Source organism: Sciurus vulgaris, assembly GCF_902686455.1.
Source record: "Sciurus vulgaris genome assembly, chromosome: X".
Classification (NCBI taxonomy): Eukaryota; Metazoa; Chordata; class Mammalia; order Rodentia; family Sciuridae; genus Sciurus; species Sciurus vulgaris.
Genome location: NC_136471.1, coordinates 133,115,918 through 133,122,022, shown reverse-complemented (window position 1 = coordinate 133,122,022; position 6,105 = coordinate 133,115,918).

The window sequence follows — 6,105 nt, the reverse complement described above, 5'->3', positions numbered from 1 at the left end:
ATGCCAAACATGTTTTGGGCTTGGGAAGATAGCTCAGTTGGTAGAGGGCTTGCTTTGCAAGCACAAGGCCCTGGGTTCAACCCTCAGCACCGCAAAACAAACAAACAAACAAACAAAAAACAACAAACATGTTTGCACACCAGATCTTCCCATGGTCCAAGCTCCACTGAAACATCACCATCTCATCCTTGCTGCAAAGGAAGGTACTTCCACAAGTTCTGATTTAGATGCATTGCCAATGTAATTATCCAAGAAATGGCAAAATTTCTAAGAATTCTCAAGAATACAAGCAACAGTAAGTGCTGGCAAGGATGTGGAGGAAAAGGTCCACTCATACATTGAGGTGGGAATGCAAAATGGTGCAGCCACTCTGGAAAGCAGCATGGAGATTCCTCAGAAAACTTGGAATGGAATCATCTTTTGACCCTGCTATCCCACTCCTCAGTTTATACCCAAAGGACTCAAAATCAGCACACTACAGTGACACAGCCACATCTATGTTTATAGCAGTTTAACTCACAATAGCTAAAATGTGGAACCAACTTAGGTGCCCTTCAACAGATGAGTGGATAAAGAGAATGTGGTAAATATACACAATGGAATATTACTCAGCCTTAAAGAAGAATGAAATGATGGCATTTGCTGGTAAATGGATGGAGCTGGAGACTATCATGCTATGTGAAATAAGCAAACCCAAAAAACCAAAGGCTGAGTGTTCTCTCTGATATGTGGATGCTATTAACAATAAGGTGGGGGGGGGGGTAGGGAAGAATAGAGTTACTTTATATTAGGTAGAGGGGAGTGAAGGGAGGGAAGGGCTTGGGGTAGGAAGGACAGTAGAGTGAACAGACATGATTACCTCATTTACATGTATGACTGCATGACCCATGTTATCTTGCAACATGTACAGTCAGAAAAATGAGAGATGACACTCCATTTATGTGTGATCTATCAAAATGTGTAAATACCTTCAACTGTCATGGCAACTCATTAAAACAAATAAAAAACAAAAAAATTCTCAATACCTAAGATGTATGTAAGCAGGGTTTTACTTCTATCATATGAGTGTGCTGGTCCATTTTCCAACACTATAACAAATACCTGAAGTAATCAACTTATGAGGAGAAAAAGGTTATTTGGGCTCACAGTTTTGGAGCTTCCAGTCCATGGTTGGTGGATATATAAGAGAGACTGAATCAATGTCTACAGAGTCATGGTGCAAGGCATCATGGAATCTGTAAATCCGTGTTCACAGATACAGTGCTATTTTATGACAAATGCGTCTTGTTTTATTGATGTGATTTCCGTTCTTGGGGCCAAATCTAGAGTGTAGGTCCTTTCGCTTCTGTGGTGTGGAATCTTTCACTCCCTCTCTTTTCTAATGTCACCCCCCACTGGACTCTGGTTGTGCACTTTGTTGATTCTAGAACATTCTTACCAGCTTCCCTTTAGGATTCTTCTTGTTTCTTCTGCCTGGAAAACACTGAGGGAAAGATAATGCATAACTAATACCCGACTGCTGTCAAATCCTTGCTCAAGCAAAACTTCCTTTAAGCCCACCCTGACCTCCATATTTCAGCCTGGAAACTGACCCCTGCCCTGACGCCCGGGACCACCTTCCCCTGGCTTGACTCCGTCCCCACAGGGAACTCATCACACTGGTTTTTATTTGTTCTAAGTAGTGATACATGGCAGCAGGACACACCATACACAAGTGGGTTTCACTTCTCATTCCTCTGGTTGCACATGATGTAGGATCATGTCTCATTCATTCTACTACGTTTCCTATCCCCATACCCCTCTCCCTTCACTCCCCTCCAACTAATCCAAACTACCTCTATTCTTCCCTAGCCACCCCCCCCCATTGTGAATCAGTATCCACATATCAGAGAAAACTTTCAGCCTTTAGTTTTTTGGGATTGGCTTATTTCGCTTAGCATGATATTCTCCAGCCCCATCCATTTACCAGCAAATGCCAGAATTTCATTCTTTTTTAAGGCTGAGTAATATTCCATCATGTGTATATGCCACATTTTCTTTATCCACTCATCTGTTGAAGGACACCTAGGTTGGCTGCATAGTTTAGCTATTGTGAATTAAGCTACTATAAACATGGATGTGGCTGTGTCACTGTAGGGTGCTGATTTTAAGTCCTCTGAGTATAAACCGAGGAGTGGGATAGCTGGGTCACATGGCGGGTCCATTCCAGGTTTTCTGAGGAATCTCCATATCATTTTCCACAATGGCTGCAACAATTTGCATTCCCACCAGCCATGTCTGAGAGGACCTTTCCCCCACATCCCTGCCAACGTTTGTTGTTTCTTGTATTCTTGATCATTGCCATTCTGACTGGGGTGAGATGGAATCTTAAGGTAATAGGAACCGACTTCCTTAACAAGACTCCTCAAGCTCAAGAACTAAAACCAAGAATCAATAAATGGGATGGATTCAAACTACAAAGCTTCTTCTCAGCAAAGGAAGCAATCAGTACCATGAAGAGAAAAGCTACAATTAGGAGAAAATATTTACCACATGCACCTCAGAGACAGCGTTAATCTCAAGGTCATACAAAGAACTCGAAAAACTTAACACCAAAAGAAGAAATAACCCGATCCATAAACAGGCAAAGGAACTGAATAAACACAGACGATTTACCATCGACCAACAAATACATGAAAAAATGTCCAACCTCTCTAGCAATTAGAGAAATGCCAATCAAAACTCATCACCTTTTGACAGTCTAGAAAACATTTAAAACATTGTCATTCAGTGACCTGCAATCATGACCGTAAGTGATGAGAAGCACTTACCGTGTGTCCCTCTCTCCAGATCGCGAGCTCTGTGAGCGCAGAGAGCTGCGCCGTCTGCCTGGGCCTGGTGTCTGCTCTGCCTCTGTTTCTGGTGCTGATCCTGCAAGCTGTGCCCCTTGGCTCTCCTGTGAACAGGTGTCCAGCTGGGACGGGCCAGTGGCAGGTGCTTCTAGGCGGCTGCGGTCACCGTGCATGTATGGCCTCCAGGACACGACAGTCAGGGCCTCGCCTCTCCAGGTGAGGCAGAGCCTGGTCTGGAGTCGACTCCCTCCTACCAGGGCTCCTCCCCGCGGAGGGCCGGGCTTCCTGAGTTGCTCTCTGGTCCTCTCTGACGTCACCATGCCCTCCTGGCTTTCTAAATACGCTCATTGCCTTCCCGGATTAATATGCCTGTGATTTAAGTGGCAGTGGTTTCTGCTTTCCTGGTAGATCTTGAAATACATATTCACGTTTCTTCCAGTTTTTTTAACACTTGTTTCAGAAGTTGGGCCAGGGAAAGCCCCAGAAGGCCATGGACATGGGGTTCTCGTCCCGCCACATAATAAACCCCCGTCGAGGTTCAGCTCCGTAGGTTTGGAGGAAGGGCTGTAATTTGATGGGTGCTCCTCATCGGCTGCACGAATCACAACGGGCCGACGGGTGGTGTCTTCTGATGTGTGGTCACATCGCCGGCATACACAGCCACGTGATTAAGCATGGGCTTTTAATTCTAGGAGGAGACACCCTAGATTTATCTCTGCGTCTTTATCGTCCAGCTCCATGCCTGGAATGTGACAGTTGCCTGACAAATGCTCATTTAATGAGGAAATGGATGAGCTGAAAGATTTAAAAGTCACGCAGGCCAGGGGTGCAGGTTACGCACTGCAGAGCGAGGTCGCCCAAGAAGTCTGGCAACCCACGAGCAGAGCAAGAAAGAGAGACCCCCTCGCTTCCATGCAGAAGTGCAGAGGCTGGATGCGGCCGAGGCAGACGGGCTGTGGGTTAGGAGGAGAGGGACTTTCTGGGGGATCCCCAGGCACCTGGGCAGCCTGGCCTCTGCACAGGGTTGGGATGCGTCAGACCCAACAAGAGTCATGGTTGGATGCTCGCTGTGGTGAGCTTGGTCCCCTGGGGAAGGTCATTCCGTGAGGGTCCAGCATGCTTCAGGATATGACGTCTCGTGGGCAGACACCACCCCGGGACAGGAGCACAGGACGGGAGGCAGAGACAGGCCGCGTCCTGTTCCAGCGTCGTGAGCGTGCATCCATGCTATGTGCGGCCTGGTGCCAGGCCATGGTGCCGTGCTGCTGGGGGACCTGGAGCCTCAGTGGGTGGGGCCTGCGGGAGGGAGCCCGGCCTGCGAGGGGTATTAGGACCCCAGCCCGCCCTCTGCTTCTCCTTCCTCATCTCCATGAGGTGAGCGGCTCGGCTCCGCCACGCTCTCCCGCCACGATGTGCTGCCCTCCCACAGGCCCAAAGCGACGGGCCAGCAGGGGGTGGACCAAAACCTCTGCAATGGTGGCCCTAAATAGATCTCTCCAAGCTGATTAACACAGCCCTCATCACCTCGGCTGCAGAAGCTCCGTGAAGGTCTCGCTGAAGGAGCGGCAGGATCATGGCGGCCGTCATCGGGTCATGTGGGATCATCCTCGTTTGAAGGGAGGGGGTTTCTCCTCCGCCACTGCTCAGTTGTTTGGAGGGGAAAGGCTCCACTGTCACATCCTGACACCACGTGCGTCCCCACATGGGCCACAGAGACAGAGCGTGGCCACCCTTGGACCCAGGTCACGGGCGGGCATCTGGGCTCCCCTGGAGCCGGGACGGATGTGGTGAGCAGCTGTCTGGAGGCATTTCCCTGCGTGAGCCTCGGGGAGGGACCCGCGGCCAGTCCTCCCTCTGGCCTGTCTCTGGCTTCAGTTCCACACTGGCCCGACCGCCTCGCTACCCTTAGGGTTCCACTGCAGGAGTCCAGCTGTGTCTCTGCAATCACGTGGCTGTCCCTTAGGTGCAGACCCTCGGAAGCAGAACCCCTGGCAGCTCACGGCACCTGTTAGACGCCTGTTATCCGGCCGGGATTCTGGTTCAAGACTCAAGTCTCGGAGGGATGGCGTGGCCACAGGGCCTGGTCAGCCTTGGCCTCGGCGTCTCCCTCTGTCCACCAACCTGCACGCTGGGCCTGCGTACTCTGAGGCAGGTTGACTGACTGTGCTCCTCTCTCAAGTTCAAGTTCAAGTTCTAGGCTCTCTCAGGTTCAAGTTCAAGTTCTAGTCTCACCGGCAAACCTGTGCCAACCATGCCCGCTGCACACACATCCGTGCCCGTCGATACGTCATAAACCATTCCAGGTTTTTGGAACAGACACCCACCCAATGCCAATGAGGGACTTAGAGGTGGTGCCTTCCAGCAGTTTCTGTTCAGGATACGATTTGAACATGATCCTAGTGGACCCAGCCTTTCTTTCCACTAGGAATAGCCTTCCGGCACACTGAGCCCACCTTGCCAACGTAGGATGTGGCCACAGGTACGGTGAGTCACTAGCACGCGTGGCGCGTGACACGGAAACACGGTGAGAGACGGGCTGTTACGTGATTCCTCCGTTTGTAAATGGGGTGCACATTTTCCCACCTTCTTCATGTCAGGATGCTCCTCTGGGCATCCCCCAAACTCTCACGAAGCATCCGGTGGGAATGTTCCTGGTAAAACGGCGGATCTGTTCAGGTCTGCCTATGGTTCCTATGAGAAGAGGTGACTCATCGTGCTCGGGGGCATCAAATGCAAAGACCCTTCCTTTTTGGCTGCGTCCGTCTTGGGTGGCCCATGTGACAGGCCACAGCACGCAACGCCCCCTTGTGAGGTTACGGAGCAGGAGCAGCATTTAGCAAGGCGCTCCGACCCTGTCATCCAGTCTTCAGTTTTCCAGGGAAGCCCCTTCCCTTCCAATACGGCTTTACGATAAATACATAAAAGCCCTGCCCGTTTCAGCCGACAGTCGCTCCCTCATCTGCTTTCAATCCGGCTCTGACTCCTTTTGAATTCCCAAAGAACTCAAATTTGCTTTGAATTAGAGCGTTTCTGTAGTTTTGCAAAGTTTCAAACAGATGGGATCCGTGCAGAATGAAAAGCAGATTTCTTCTCCAGAGCCTGAACCAGCTCCCAGCACAAAACAGATCCGTCTTGGGCTCGGCGTTGATCTGTTGCCTCCCGAGCATCATGCTCCAACGAAAGGGAGATGAGAAGCCCAGGACCCGGGGTTGCCCGGCGCTCCCCAGGGAACCAGAGAAATCCCGCGTGGCGTCTGTCACTCATGCCCTGAGAT